At 41.8% G+C, this 17021-nt stretch overlaps 1 long non-coding RNA gene across 1 annotated transcript; it reads right to left on the reverse strand.

Annotated features, from left to right (window-relative positions):
* Positions 1–11169: 11169 nt before the first annotated feature.
* Positions 11170–16071, reverse strand: LOC140848260 (uncharacterized). Its single transcript, XR_012128831.1, has 3 exons — positions 16003–16071; positions 15408–15500; positions 11170–14093 (listed from the first exon to the last, which is right to left on the reverse strand). It is a non-coding gene; the product is annotated as an uncharacterized lncRNA (long non-coding RNA).
* Between the last annotated feature and the right edge of the window lie 950 nt (positions 16072–17021).

A 17021-nucleotide genomic window follows, 5' to 3' on the forward strand; every position in this document is an offset into this window, starting at 1 on the left:
GAGAGAACTATATTTGGAATTGCTTTATGGTGTTACGTCATTTAGAGATAAGGGCATAGCATCTCCCTATACTTAATCATAATATTTATTTTGTAGCTTTTATGCTATGCCCTCACAGAACTGATGCTGGTTATGAAGGTGATTCCGGTATTTAATATTTACTGAGCATTTACTATATACCAAGTGCCATGCTAAGCACTTTAGATATATTTACTCTCTTAATTCTCTCAGCAATCTCCCAGAAGGCACTGTTACAGAGCAGAGAGCTTCCGTGACTTCTCAGTGGTTCACCATCAGACGGCAGCAGAGCCAGGACTGGATCTGAACTCAACACATGTGACTCCAGCCCAGGTCGAACTGTCTGAACACCATGCCATTTTTAACTGCTTGAGGACCCAAGGATTAAGAAGGAAGGGTTAGGAATTGGATGAGAAGTGCGGGCTTAGGGAGAAGGAGGGGAGAAAATGCGAAAAAGGAAACAGGAAGTAGTTTCCAGATCTGAATGATGTTAGAGACCTCTCTGCATCTGCTATGCTGAGCTGTCTTAGAATAGTCTGGGTGCAGAGATTCCCTTGGACTTTCTCAAAAGCACTCATGAAAAGTGTCAGCACTTGAAATATGGACAGAAGCATAAGTTTCCTCCTGCCTGGGAGGGTGTGGGGCAGCATCACTCTGGTGGGATGCTTCCATTCCTGGGTCTCTCCATGGTTAGGACATGTGGTCAGGAGGGGGTCGGGATTCCAGACGGTATCAATCCAGGCCGGGTCTGGTATATGTCTCAGGAAAGAAGATGCTAATTCACATTAATTATTTTTCTTTCTACATTTCTGACAAAAATGTGAATGATTTTAAAAGATGTTGCTAGCAAGAGATGCTAGAATTATAGGACCTGGAGAAACATTCACTGAGTCCCATCTAATACTGTAGCCAATTAATTCAGTAAAAATCTCTGTTGTTTAATTCAGTAATCAACACAATGGATGTAATTGCTCACAGTGAATGCTCGGCAAACTACCCCAAAATCAATAAAAATATTACATAACATGAACATGCTTGAATTATATAATCATTTATACTGGTAATGATGTTATTTTGAATGAAATTTAACTAAGTGAGGGCTTCGTATTAGTTGACTATAATTCAATGTTGCAGAAATTGTATCTACTTAATCTATGTTGTGTATATATAGATATAGATATGATATATATATATAATTTTGAAGTGATGATTGTTTGACTTCAGGTATTACAGCTTAATATTCTTTTGTATAAAACTGGGGAGATTGATTGGGGGTGAAATTTAGGGTCCTGGACCATTATCTTTAAAAAACATATTTTTTTCATTGGGTAATTAATGACTTTGTAGCTATCCTTGACTTATCAGGACTACCGGGGAATAAAGAGGACTGGGTTTGCCAGTGTCATGGGATCAGAACAAAGGCAAATGATGTAGGGCATCTGGATCTACATTGTAGAGGAGAAAAAACGAAGAGGCAGGTTTATATATGTCAGAGGGCTAATCCCAAATAATAAGGCAGTCACGCCAGTGTGGTATCTCTGCACACCACAGAAAGTGATGTAGAAAGTTGAGATTTCCTATTTTTTAGTCTATTTGGCTATTAAAATATTTAATATCTCAAAAAGCTTTGTTCTGGTCTATTTTGTTTGGTGGTTTCAACTATCTGGATGATTGATAAAACTATTGGCTCAGCTCCTATGGAAAGATGCAGTGCATAAGCTGAGATAGAAATGCTAGTTTGGGCACAAAATGAGGAATCGAAGCTCCAAGTTAAAAACTATTAAAGCACATACAACATTAAAAAGTTTATACTTCGGCAGAGGGACCTGGCGGTGCTCTGCTTTAGAACAGATAGATTGTATACAGCTGTCCCTGCATCCCTGGCAAAATGATGATTTAATGTTGATTAAGGGAGAAAGCCTTTGAAGCGAGGGGGGCAGCAGCCCCCAGTATGCCTTTGGTGATCACATCAGTCTCCCCTGAAGGATGCCTCGGTGCCAAAAGTTCTTTTCTCCAAACTGACAAAGGTGGACTCGGGAGCCAAGGCTTTGTGTGGCTGAAAAGGCCTTTTCATTCACAGGCCTCTGGTGTCTTATTCCTTTAGGATCGTGAATGTCTGAGAAGAAGCAGATGGAGCCCTTTGCACAAGGAGGGCAAGGCCCGCAACTCCACGGCATCATATGGCATCATTGATTCATCATGAGAACGGCGGGCGAGCCTGCGGCCTGCAGAAAAATCAAATTAGTGTTCGCTTGGCGAGCAGCTGCGCTGGGCAGAGAGGCAGCACTTGGATCTAACTTGGGCAACTGAACCATTACAGGCGTCATTAAATTGGAGATGCAAATGAGTGACCACATTTTCTTCCAAGTGTGTTGCATTTCACTTGCAGTGCTTAAATTAAAACCGGCTCAAAATTTGTCTAAGTCGATTCCTGAAAGCTGAGATAAGTTCTGTGCATGTCTGTATACCAGTAGTTTTATGAAAAATATTTATATATCAGTTAACCTCGAAGGAGCACATCTCCATTTCTTCATGTTTACAGTTAAATGGATTTAGTGCTGAAGTCATCATGTCCTTGGTGCCCAATGAAGATTTCCTCACAAGCAGGGATCCCAATAGTATTAAACATACAAGCTTTTATGCATTAAAAGAAAGGCACGTATTGTAAGAACGCCTATAGATAATTAGGTGATAGGACAATGCTTCACGTTTTCATATATGCCCCAGAAAACTTGGTTTCATTCTATTTCTTAGTTTTGATTTGAATTTTAGAAGGTAACTGCAAATGGAAGTGTCTTATTATTATTAACTCCTCTTACATTTTTAAAAATACTCTGAAGAAAACCCAACTCATTATCTTAAAAATCCACACATGTGATCTGGAATCAAGGCTTCGTACTTTGGTAAATACACATTATTTAAGCAGTATTTGTATATATGTTATCTGATTTATGAAATAGACTGAGATCACATCATATTCAGAGAAATTTTCATCAGTTGCCTAGTTTTTCATCTCAGTCTCTCCATTTACAAGCTCTGGGACCCTGGGCAGACTTTATCTCAGTCTCTTCACTATAAAATGGGGACAAGAATAGTATCTACCTCTCAAGTTGTCAAGATGAGTAAATAAACTCATTTATTATATATAGTAAATGCATTATATATAGAATTACACCAGATACTTAGTGACTGCTGGGGTGTATGTGTATAAATTGAATGTAGTTTTATCTAAAGGTAAGGCGGCATATAATAATGACCTTGCTTTCTCTCTCTCATCTGTCCATCTGTCTTTTCCTCCATAGTTCAGTTCAGTACAGTTTGGAGGAAACACAACACATCATAGTTCATGACGTTGCTCAGTTTGTTTATGCAAACAGGCTACTGTGCATTCCCAGGGACACATTGTAGCTTTTAAACTGTAAAACAGTGTCAGTTCTCATCTAGGAATCCAAAAATCAAATCTAAAGAAAATTTTTTCAGTATTTTATCCATAAACTCTCACCATTTGAAGTCCACTGTGATGCCTGGTGAATTTTTGGAATGATGGTGAAATTATAGCCAAGGAAGATTCCCAAACCAGAGAGCACCAGAGCAGCTCCAGGCCCTGTCTTCTTCCCATGGACGTGCATCCACGCTGCTGACTTCACCGAGTTCCAGTCATAAACCCTCACTAAATTCCTGGAAGTGACTGGTTCCTTTAGTTCAGGCTCTGATCTGGTGCGTAAATCTTGCCTGTAGACTTCAAGTATTTCAGTGACTTTGCTTTTCCCATGGTTTATTTCTTATCCCTAACAACTAATTACTTTACTTTTTTTCTTCCATTTGGACCCTTTTGGGTCTCATCTCTGAACTGCCAGGACTATGTTTTACTTTCACTTTGAGATTAAGCTTGAAGCTCTCCACGTGTAAAATTCCCATTAAAGTGCATGGGAAGTGTGCATTCTAGAGCTGATTATAATATGCGCTTACACTGTGGACTGCAAAGCATTTACGTATGTATAAACAGACACATTTAGAATTGTCACAAATTAAGAGCATCTTTAGTCCCTTTACGGACAAGTGAAAAAAATTTGTAGCTTAAATATGTGCGCCAGGGTTGGTAAATGTTTGTGATTTTCTAACTATGAACATCTCAGAATCGCTGTCTGCAATATGTTAAACATTTTGTACAATTCTTGTATTTCTCAGTGATATCTCTCAGTGATAGGACAATGCTTCACGTTTTCATATATGCCCCAGAAAACTTGGTTTCATTCTATTTCTTAGTTTTGATTTGAATTTTAGAAGGTAACTGCAAATGGAAGTGTCTTATTATTATTAACTCCTCTTACATTTTTAAAAATACTCTGAAGAAAACCCAACTCTTTATCTTAAAAATCCACACATGTGATCTGGAATCAAGGCTTCGTACTTTGGTAAATACACATTATTTAAGCAGTATGTGTTGAAGGATAACTGAGAACTTTTTTTTTTTTTGAAACTAGATGTAAAGGACAAAATGATTTTTTAATTGTTCAGAGATTAAACAAAAGTTCAGCAATACAAATTCCACATCTGCTTCAGCAGCAGACATATAAAACCAGTGCGACCGAAGAGATCATTAAACAATCTGATTTTCTTGTTGGGAGGGGTCTAGCGCTGTTGGGTATAGTATTAAAATGCAGAATTTGATAGCATGTCTTAAACTTTTAATGATGTGTCCATGAATATAAAACATGCTTCTTTCAGTCACTTTACGACTTCTCTTCTGCATAATTAGTGGTATCTGTTTTATGAGCTTTACTGTTGTTTCCTTGATCCCATGAAAATGTGAAACCACTGTAATGATTTACACCATTCCAGAGCTTTAAAGATATGAGCTGTTTCTTAAACTAAATAACAAAAAATAAAATCCAAAAGTATACTACTAGAATTAAAGTCATAGTGGGGTCTTTGGATCTTAACACACACACACACACACAGGATTTTGAAATAAATATGTTTTTGACATTTTCCTTGTCACATTTGATTTTTAATAGACACCCATACAGAATATATTCATCTTTTATTGCATATGTAAAGTTCCCCTTATGTTTGTCTTTATCACTTACACTTGAGACATTTAAAGAAAATCTCATTGACAACTGTTTTAAAAATAATTATTTAAATCATTTGCAATCTTGAAAGTTGTAACTGAAGTAAAGAAGAAACACTTTTCACTAAGCATTAAAGAGCCACAAAATTCCATGCCAATTATATGCTTTGTTCTTTTTACATTGTCATTAGAAGGGTATCTCTGTACTTTTGATTTTTAGATTTAATCTGTTATTTTACTTGTCATAATAAAGTGCATATTATTTAAACAAATAGAATTTTGTCATGTTGTCTCAATAACTGACATAACTTTGGCCTTTTTTGATTATTTTATTACTGTGATTTGATATCCTGAAATGTAAGTTTCCTTATTTTATGGTATTTTTTTCTTAGTTTTCTGACTGATAGGAAAATTCTACAGATAAATAAAGAAATAAAGAAAGTGTCATCTATTCACATAAGAATTTCATCCAGAAGAAGAAAATAGCAAAAAATTGGCATAATCTGCATATATCTTTGGAGTACTGTCTCCTCTGATGTTGGAATTAAGCACTGGCTCGTGAAGGTATAAGCAACAGGTTTTTCCCACAGTAAAACAATGTCTGGATTATCTTCTTTAATTTGATAGGCTTTTTAAAAATGAATTGACCAATTATTTGATGCCTCATGATTCCTACTTAGTAATAAAAAAAAGTTTTTGTAGCTATTGTAAGTAGTTATCCTTAAGGTAGCATTTAATTAGTATGATGATATCTACAGAATAGGCTTCAAATGGTGAGGTTGCATTACATTCACCAAATAAATATAGCATTCTAATTCTTAATTTTAAAAATTGAGGCACTTCAGCAACAAGAAGTCACATACTTGGAGGACTTGCATAATTCCTTGTCACATTTTAACAAACTATTTAAACTTAACTGTTTTAGGGTTGTCCTGAAATTATTTGATTGAAATAAGCATGATTATGAACAGGGGAGGAGCCCTTGCTTCAAACAGGACAAGCAGTTTTGCATAAGAATCTATTTTTTATTCCCATCAAGGGTATTTCCACTAGGAGAAATCATTTTCAACAGATTGAGTTAAAACTTTTTGACGTAGATGCATTTAAGATGGAAGCATGGTTCACATATTCAATCTGTCATATTCTTGGAAGTATTTTGATACACTTTTTTGGATTTCTTTTTTCTCTTCTTGCTGTTTCAACCAAAGGCAATATTCCAGCACCCAGAGCATGAGGATCTGCTGCTTCTATGATGCAGCTCACTTCCCACCCAGCAGTTCTTAGGAATTGTACTCTAGGAACACACTTAATAATACTTACCTAAGTTTCCCTTTTGAAATTTGAAGAGATAACCGTCCTACATTCATTGAAAAGAAACATACTCCAAATTTGGTGACATTAAAATCAAGCATTGATTGATGTGTGAGCTTTTATATTTTGGCTCTACCCTGCAAGACAGATTCTACTACCCCTCAACCCCTTTTTATGTGAACATTTAATAGCCATTTTCCACGTTCACTATAATACACCTTTGATCCATCTAGTTTCTGAGCTCAGGTCCAGAAGTGGCAGTCTTTGTGATTTGAGAGACAATAGGAAGAAAAGAAAATTCAAATGACTATGATGTCACTTTCAAACACACTGCAGGTGAAATTTGGGTTCAGCTAAAGTGGGCAGAATTGTACAGTAAAGAAATTATTCGCAGATTCCCAGCGCCCTGGCTTCAAGATGCAAATTTAACTGATAGAAGTAACTTTAGCACATTACAAGATTTCAATGCTAACGAATCTTTTCATGTTGAGTTTTCAAATATAATCTATATATTTAATTTTTTTCAACATAGATTAGGAAATGTATTTTGAGCTAATTGCTATATCCATTTGCTATACACACCTCTCATATTTGAATTCCAATTACCTCTCATGTAAAGTTCTCCTTTAAATACATGATGTTTTATTTTTCTAATCCAACAATTATTTCTGGAGGACCTCTTTTTTTTATTGAGTATCGTTGATATGCAATCTTATATTGGTGTTAAATATACAACATGTTGTTCAACAATTATCCATGTTATTAAATCCTCACCCCCACTGGTGCGGTTACTATCCGTCAACATAGGAAGATGGTATAGAACCACAGCAATGGAGCACCTCATCCTCAATTTCCTGTATACTAAAAACGATATGGCAAGAGATCCCAGGGCAACCCTCTTGTCAGTGCACTTAGCTTGCGCCCCCCTGACTCCCAAGCAGGAGCCTAGTGGACAATCCCCATTCCCAGTAGTAAGGTAGAGGACTGGAACCGGGTCCTGCTCATCCTCTGTCGCAGTGTCCAACACATCTTCTCGTTAACGTGTGAATGAGTTAACTGGTCCACCTTTGTATCTCCCGAACTTAATGCACGTAATGGTCCATAAAACATAATCGATATACTCCACGTGTAGTCACATGCTTTGTGAAGACGTATTTTATTTGAAGAAAAATTGGAAAATTAAGCTTATCAATTAAAAAAAATCCCCCTAGGCTGTGAATCACATGAAAGCAGGACAATTCATTCAAACGAATTGTTTTAGGTGGTGGGTCATGACATCACCAGCCCATCAGAGGGAGGCTCCTCTTGGCACGTGCATGCAGATGCACTCTCCTCTCCACCTCTACCAGCTTTGCACAAAATGAAGCTCTCTCCCACATCCTTCAAAATTCATGATGGGTGGTAGACTGAATGTTCATGTACCCCTAAAATTTAAATGTTGAAACCTGATCCCGATGTGATGGTATTTGGGAGTGGGTATTGTGGGAGATGATTAGGTCATGAGGGTGGAGCCCTCACCAATGGGATTAGAATACTAATAAAAGAGACTCTAGAGAGTTCTATAGTCCCTTCCACCATGTGAGGACACAGCAAGAAGATGGTCATCTCTGAACTAGGAAGTGTGCACCTTGATGTTGGCCTTCCAGCCCTCCAAACTGTGGGAAATAAATTTCTGTTGTTTATATCACCCAGTCTATGATATTTTGTTATAGCAGCTAAAATGAACTAAAACAATGGAAACCAGAGGTAGATGGTGGACTCACAAAAGCACCTAACAGTTGATTCATGGGAAGAGCATACATCAGAAAAGAAGTCACGGCAGTTGAAAATGGCCCATCCTTGCCTGGACCCGCCATCTGGTGGACCCAAGAAGCCCTCCACAGGACCGCCAGTAGCACCTCATCTTTTCTGCATGTCTTCTGTCTTGCCCTTTCCTCCTGTAATCGTGTGACCTACCTCACCTGAGTGTTTCCTGACTGTGGCTTCAGCACTTTTGGTTGGTGGCTGAGGACCACGGTACACCACATGGACTATGAGATTTGGGTTAGGAAAGGCAATTAGTGAATTTCATTCACTGAGGCAAGAGACGATGAAAATTTGGGAAGTGGTATTAACCCAACACGGTATGTTTTAGACCCTATTATACTTGTGCTGACTGATACTTGAGAAAGTTAGTATCTTTTATTTTTAAATATTTCTAATAGAGATGAAAGAAGAGAGAATAGCACAGTGAATCACATATAATGCATTTCCCAGATTCAACTATTATTGAGATTTTGCTCCGTTTGTTTCATCTATTTGTTTTTACGGGAGTATATTTTTAAATCTCAAACATTATCTCATTTTACCTCTACACACTAAAACATATGGACATAACCACAATCACACCTCATAAAATTAACAGTAACCCCTGTGTCACCTAATGTGCAGTCCATAGTGAAATTTCCCTGTCTGAAAAATGATCAAGTGCAATTCATATTAGAAAGTCAGATTAAAGGCTCATTTTTTTTCTCTTTTAACAGTGAGGGGTCACCATTCCATTTACTTCCAAAAGTATCCACACACAAGTGGTTTCAATTTGGCTTTTTCATTTTTAAAAATAGTATCACAACAAACTTACTTTTTAAAATTTAATGTGTCTTAATTGATTTCATTTACTTTTGTGGTTGCTCAATTTGTCCCAACTTTGGCCAATGGAAATAATATCGTAATTCATGCTAATTGCAAGACTACTTCCCTGTAGTACAGATAGATTTTGTGAATATAAAATACAAAATATAAAAAATCTTGCATACAACTATCGTAAAATTCAGTTAAAGGAGAAACTAACTTTTACAATAACTCATAAAATACATGATCTACAATATTTTGTAATTATCATTTGAACCTTAAAGCTTTGTTAAAATTTTGATGAAAAATTAAATAATTTGAGTCTATGAAATAACTGATTTATAATACTCTTAGATATTGTTCTATTTGACAACTCTAGGTTTTGTTGAGGAAATTTCCTAGAGTATTTGATGTTAAGGTTAATTTTTCCCAAAATAAAGGTCTGTTATCACATCTAAGTTCATGTTAGAAGTTCCTTAATGTCTCCTTTTTTTTTTTTTTTTTGCCAAACATGTTAGTCTGGATTCCTTTCAGATAATCAGTGTCTGATAAATATATGAGTGAGAACAACATGGAGCAAAATGAAGCTCGAATGCCTGGCATCTCACAGCTTTGCAGCTTTAAGTGGTTTATTCTGATCAATCCTCATCACACAAATGCATGAGGGCTCTACTTTTTAGAAGTAACAGGAGGCTCAGACATCTGGCCCAACCCCTTCTTAGTTTCCAAACCTTCTCTGTTACCTGCTGAGCGCTCAGTCTTAACCTCAGATGGTGGATGGTGGTGCGGGGCCCTGTGGCAGGGCTGAGGTGTGTTTAAAGTATGAAAGCTGGGTGTGGTTCCCACCTCACAACATTGCCAGAGATGTGTCCCTTTCTGTACGAACTCATCTTTAGAAGCTGAAGATTCAACCTTAATTTTCTTACTAGGATGTTCAGTGCAAGGGACCCCAGATTTTAAGGCTGGGCTCTTTGGAGCAAAGCTTTTTCAGTTCCTTCTTGACTCACAGAAAGAGATTTTGATGGGACAAGCCAGTGACACTGGACTCCGAAAGGCCTCGTTCTTGGCACAAAGCACTCCAGGAGCACCGGGAAATTGGAATCTTCAGAGCAGGGCCGGGAGGCTTCCCAGAGAGCAGGGGCAGCCACGACTAGCAGAGGGAGAAGGTGCTGCTAGCAAGTGGCGCTCTATCCGCGACCTGGAAGGGAGTATGGCGGCTCTGGCGGGAGCTGGCGGGATGGGGACCTCTGATCTGCCTGCTGCCCCTGCGACTGGGAAAGCCCCTGTGCCGTGGCCCTTCCAATAACCCGAGCCCCTGACCAGCCAGTTGAAGTGTGAGGTCAGCACTGACTATGAGGCATGAATCCAAAGTGTTACAACTCCTGGTGATGGCTTTAAATTCACTGGCACAGACTGGCCCCAAATCCTGGGATGGTGGTAGAGCCAGTTTTCCGCCCTTTCTTTCCACCTGCCCTCCTGTGATGGCGTAGCTCTGAACATGCCCTAGTCTCCGTCGCCATTCATCTGTTCCCCTACGCATTTGCTGAGCAATGTTTACTGAAAGTCCTCTCTGCGCCTAACCCTTTGTCAGGTGCTGAGCAAACACATTTGAAGAACAGGACAGAGTGTCCAACAGCTGTTTTCAGGGAAGCTGGGGTGCAGGGGCTGCATGAAAATGACAGCGAGCCTGGATTAGAGGAGAGACTCTTCGGAAGGCTGTCGAGGCAGTGGTGGTGAGGTTTAAAGGCAAAGGGCTCAGGCAGAAAGGGGTTCTGGGAAGGAAAGGCCACCTGAATGGAACATCTGGACCAGCCCTGAAAGAACCTGTGGGTTCTTTCAGCACCCCAACGCTGAGTTTAGAGTGCCAGGAGGGGGTGGCTGGAAATGAGGCTGTTTGGGGGATAAAATCGAGCTCACCAAGGGTCTTAGTAAGTAAAGGTTGGATTTTATTTCAGGAAATCCAGTTTAGGGGCAGCATGAAGAATAGTTGAAAGAGTGCAAACCTCTGAGAAGAGCATATGAGGTGCTGAGCAGTAACGCCTGTGCAGGGCCTTGGGGGTAAACCCGGGACGTGGCGTGGGGGCCGGGGGAGGTGGGAGGGCTGAAGAAGCATTTGGGAGAGGGAGTCATGGGACTGGGAGTGATTTGCTGTGTAGGTGGTGATGGGGGAGCGAAAAGGAGGCTTACAAATGGCACCATATCCCGGGCTTGGTCCACTCTGTGAATGGTGGTGCCATTTAAACATGGGGGGAAGGCTAGGTTCTGGGAAGGAAGATAAAACTTTGTTTAGAGATGTTCATTTGTAGGTGTCTGTGGTCCATCAGGGATAATGACAGAAGGAGGGAAAGCGAGATAAAGAGTGTGTTCTGGGTTGGAGATGCAGACTTATTAGCACCTTATGATGGCATAGGAGGCATTGAGCGTGAGTGGAATCGCCTAAGAGGAGTATAATGAGGGGACAGAAGGGAGAGCAGAGGGTCTGAGAACAAAGCGACACCGACCGGCATGGAAGAGCGACCAGAAAAGAGGCTAGAACCGGAGCAGAGAAGGAGGGGCCGGAGAAAGGAGGAAAATCGTGAGACCTGTGAGCGTCCCACCAGCGTGGGGAGGGGTCTGCAATGCTTCTGGAGCCTCTGATTTGGAAGCTGCATGCTGGTCCCTTGGACCAAACTGAAGAACGATGGAGGGGTGGAGGGGAGGGGGTGTTCGCCTGGGATGAAGATGGTGCTCTGACTTGGACCAGCCGAGTGTGAGGCGTGTGAGACATCCCGGCAGAGCTATGTTGTGAGCTGTCTTGCCAATGGGTTTCAGCCCAAGGCAAGTTCACTAAGGATTCAACAAAACCAAAGAATGAATTGGAATGTTCTTGGGGTGAAAGGGTTATACCCTACTTTATTCCCACGCTGGCAGGTCAATCACTAGAATCCCGTCCACTCAGAGCGAGTCTGCAGGCAGCGAGCTGGTCTCTGCCTCTGGGCCTCTCTACCTGCCCAGCCGTCCCAGTCTCTGTCCTCGGCGCTGCCACCACTCCAGCCTCTGCTCTGCTCTCCTGCAGCCTTGCAGCTGTGCCACTGTGTTGCCCAGAGCACTGGGCAGGACTCTTTATTTGGAGTCAATAACGACATATTGCACATACATGTACAGTGAGCGAGCTGACCAGGGCCAGGGGAGAATCCTGGCCACAGGGACCCTCGCTTTCTCCACATGAGCCATGGGAGATTTAGATCCCCTGAGAAAAAGCATCTTGGTCCTTAAGTAAAAAATACGGCAAAATATAACCCCGACTTCAAAATATTTTGTTGGGACCTGCAACTCTCTCTATTATGACATTTCTTAAATTATCTTGAGTAACCACACCCTCTCTCCCACAGACTAACACACACAGACAAACGAACAACCCCCAAGCAAAGCCCGAGAAAGGTTTTCTGAAGTTGGAGCTGACATCTGCAATTCAGGGTCTGACAGTACCGAGTTTGAAGACTGGCTCTACCATGGTCTTGAACAAGTTGGTCTCTCCAGTCATGGAATTCTTTCATCTGGAAGACTGGTCTCCAATCCTGTAAGGTGCTTGTGAGAATGAAATTAGAGGATGTATGCAAATAATCTGCTATGGTCATTTGTACCTTATGAAAGCTCAGTAAACAGTGACTATTATGATTATTTAAAGTCATCAGACACAGAAAATTTCAATTTCTTTACACTTGCCTTAATTACTTCCACATTTCATCCTGACATCTCCTTTTTCTCCTGCCTAGAAGCCCTCTTTTAAAGTCCTTCTAGTATCAGCATCATTCCATGTGCAATAAGCTCAAGATTTTGTCACAGGCAGAATCATTTTTTGGGGGTGCGGGGGAGAGAAGTGGGCGACTGCAGGGTGAAGAAGCTGGAGAGGGGGTGTAGGCTCGGTGTGTGCCTCCCAGCCGGGGAGGCTGGAGCGCCCTTACCTCCACAGCTAAGACCTCGAAGAGCAGGGCATCCAGGACAGGAACTGATACTGGGCAGACATGACACTAGCGGGATGGCAGAGAGTGAGGACTCCCTGCCCGTGCCCTTCCCCTGCCCTGGTCTGTGCCTTAGAGAGCACCCACCTGTTACTGCATCTCCACTCGGGACCAGAAATCCAGGGACCCTGGGACTGGGGCCAGTCCACTCCTCCCTCCAGTGTCGGGAAGAATGCGGGTGTAGACAGCACCAGAAAGGTGGTTTCACTGGGAAATAACCTTCATGCTTCAAGTTAGCCTCTCATTAAGGCACGTGCGACCGAGAGGTTGCCACCACGTGTTTGGGCACCGTGGCACCCTCTGGTTCAGGCAGAGTCCACTTCAGGTCCAAGTCTAGGAGGGTGTAGGGCGCTGCCGTGCTGTCTGGTCCCGCCACCTCCCTTGCCCCATCGCGGCTCCACACGTGCCAGGACTCAGCCTCTGAGACTGCCCTCGGCTCCATTCATGGGAACTGAAGGACCCTTTCTAGAAACAGGCTTAGGTTGTTTTTTGACATTGCGCCAGGGTGAGCTATTTGCACAGCAGAACTTCAGCAATGAAACAATGCTTCTCTCGGGCTGATTTGTGCCCGTCTGAGGGTCCGACCACGGTGTGTTATGCTCAGGGTCTTGCTCCATGGGCGAGGAGAGGAAGGAATAAAGGCTTTGAAAGAGAATTAAAATTCTGCTCTACCCCATGATATTCTCAACACGGACGGAGGGACTTCCTCTGACTCTTGTCTCTGACCCCACAGAAGGGAGAGGTCCGAGGCGTTCCCAGCTATCTCAAGTTTTGAATGACAGTCAGCAGAGAACTTCACTGTTTCTGCTCTGAAGAAAGCTCTTGGGGAAGCAGTATTTTCTGGTAGTTCCAAGTGGAATAGGAAAGCATTCCATTTCTGAACCTCTGATATTGGGAATGTACATCCCATCAGCAATGAAGAGCAGAGAGTGAGACGGACTCATCCGGTCCAGTATTAACAACACACTTTGTTCAACAAGGTTTAAATTCAGTGCAGATTTTCAAGTGCCTGTTATATGCCAGTCGCACAGGTCCCGAGGTTAACAAAGATGAGGTCCTCGCCTCCTGTAATGAACAGTCTAGGTAGAGAGACAGACAAGTAAACATATACTATAAGGGGCTGAAGGCTGAAATAGAGGTAATTCGAACTGTTAAGGGAAAAAGTGAGGTGTATGGACGCACTTGCGCACGTGTCTGTGGAGGGAGTGTAGGCCTGCAGGATGTCTGGGAAACATAAAGGAGGCAAATTAGCAAATAAATAAGTAAATACAGTGATAAGCAGGTTTGAGAAAATTATTTCTGTTTATACTTATGAATTTACATTAGGGGAATGTCCACATATTCACCACGAATCCGATTGCCGGTCACTCTGTGCAGTTCGAGCGGCTCAAGCATGTACTATCCCATTGATTTTCAGTTCTTTTGATCCACTTATTTTCCTGTGCTTGTTCCATTTATGCTCCCATGTATTTTTCTTCTCCCATTTATTTTTCTATTCTCCTTTTTGGAGAAGGAAATGCCGATTTCCCTCCCTGCGTGATTTCATCTGAGACATGGGGTGTTGTCAATGGGGACAACACAATATGGCTAAAATAAACATGTTCTTGCATTAACCACTTATACTCTTTAGAAAGCCGTTTTCTAGTCCTGCTGTTGGGCTGCGGTCAAGGGCAGGGCTTTGGTGTACAAGAAGTCAGGTTTCCAAATGCAAGACTCTGTGCAGATGACTGACACATTTTAGACAGTTGTTTCAGAGAAATATTCCATATCACTTGGAATAATTAAAATACTATGTTTTAAGAAACTATTCTTTTTTTTTGGAGTTGAAAAGAGTTAAAATTTTTTTTCTTGTTTCCAAGAATAGACTACTTATTAAGAGATCAACTATACCAAACAGCTCAGATTGTTTCTGGTTTTAATGTCTTTCCTAATTCTGATTTACAGGGTCACCTTTGGATATATACATATATATTATTAGTAAGAGTGGGAGAAAGGGAAAATTATACTTTGCAATACCTGAAAAATATTGCCATGGAATCCTAAACTCCACTTCTCTTCCTCTTTGAGGAATAGTTTACCTGATATCTAGCAGAAATGGGGAACATGTGGACATTATGTCAGAAAAATACCTTACAAACAGGTACCACTGAGGTTCACAGAAGTCTAGAATTGTAATCAAAGAGCTTTTTGCAGTAGGTACCCAATAATGAGAAGCAGCAATGAAGAACAGCTTGGAGCAGAGAGTGGAGTCTGCACAATGTGGCCAGAGTGGGTGTGAGGGTGTGGGGAGCGTGTGTACAGTCGGGCATTTGGTTTGGAAAGACGGTGGCTTGACTTTCTCCCGAGGGACTGTGTTGACTAAGAGAACCCTTAACATGTGGCCTATTGCTTACCTTGAAATATGGAATTTCAGAGCACAATAGCATCTAAGAGTTCATCTGTCCTGCATCTTTCTAGAAGGGTCTGACCTCCAGGAGTTAAGTGACCTGGTTAGAAAGAGAAATGGGACTTATCTGAACTCCAACTCCCAGCTCTTTAGATTTCACCGTATTTCTTAACGTACTGATGAGTGAGAAACTAAAACCCAGCCATGACATTTAAATTCTAACTACCGTATAATAATTTGCCAAACCAAGATCCCTCTACATTAATGAATTCATTTGATTTTCTGAAGGAAAGGCGAAGTTGCTATGTACTATTAAAAGGAATTAGCCTATTTTCTGCCACTAGGTGGCATGATACGTTTTTTTTTTCCCCAACCCTTTGAAAAGCCGTCTATCCCTCCCTGCACACACACAACACACACACACACACACACACACACACACACACACACACACACACACACACACACACTCACCATCCAGTCTTTGCAGACTTCTGTCGTTTCTTCTGCTCTGAAAGTTGACTTGGGGGTGTCCCTAAAATACTGACCAGCCAAATGAAACCCATTGCTTTCCACCTTTTCCATTACCCGGTTCTGCTCACCGATTGGTACGTGACTGTTTTATCTGTTCTGCGTGAGAGGAGAAACTAGGTCTGGTCTCAGCTCTTGGCTGCGCTGTTTAATAAGTGGTGGACAAAGTCTTTTCTTTTTTTGCCTATTGGAGAGAAGAGGGAAAGTTCTAGTTGATTCTTAAGTGGCCATGTGTTCATCCATTTACCCTCCAGCGGGTGTTGATTAACAGGTAATTACCCATTGGCAGCACTGGCCCATCAGCCGGCGCTCGCTGTTCTCGGTCCAGGTCCAGAGTCCGGAGGAGCAGCTGCCTTCTGGGGCGGGCGGGACGGGCCATCGCCAGCATGGGCTGGAGGCACCGGGGGCACAGAGATTCGAGCCACCAGCGGACCAGCAGCTGCCCCACAGGGCCGGCCTTGCCTCCCTTTGGGTTTTCTGAGTCATCAGAAACTTCAGTGTGTGAGACAAAGAGAACAGACCGCAGGAGCGGCCGTGCAGAACCTGTCCTTTCCTGCGTAGGACCCAGGAGACTAGCAGATGCCTTTGTTTCTTCTTTTTGTGTTCCTCCCTTCATCCTCTGCTTTAATTTTCAATCCCATATTACTAGATGTGCAGTTTTCAAATTTTCTGTACCCTGTTTCACTCTTTGAAGTAGAAAAACCCTTTCAAAATAGACAAACAAGCATTTCACTGGGAGATCCAGACACTTAAAATGAAGTTCATTCCCAATCCCACCAATATATTAAAATCCAGGAGGGGAGGTTTAAAAAAAAAACACCAATGACAGAACTGACCCCTCACCAGTGAGTCATAATCTCGGGGGCTGAGCCAGAGCCGGGGGGTGGGAGGGGCACGTGCATCTTTAAACACTGCGCAGAACATCTTGATGGACACGAGGATCGAGACTGACGTGCTGCGTCCGGGACTGACCGCCTTTCCCTTCAGCAGGACTCCCGGTCTCGAGTGGCCTTCCTCGCGACTCACACAAAAACTCCTATCACCCTTGCGTCTTCCTTATGCTCTGTTGGTAATTTTTCCCTAAATTCTG

Source organism: Manis javanica, chromosome 3, assembly GCF_040802235.1.
Source record: "Manis javanica isolate MJ-LG chromosome 3, MJ_LKY, whole genome shotgun sequence".
NCBI classification, from domain to species: Eukaryota; Metazoa; Chordata; class Mammalia; order Pholidota; family Manidae; genus Manis; species Manis javanica.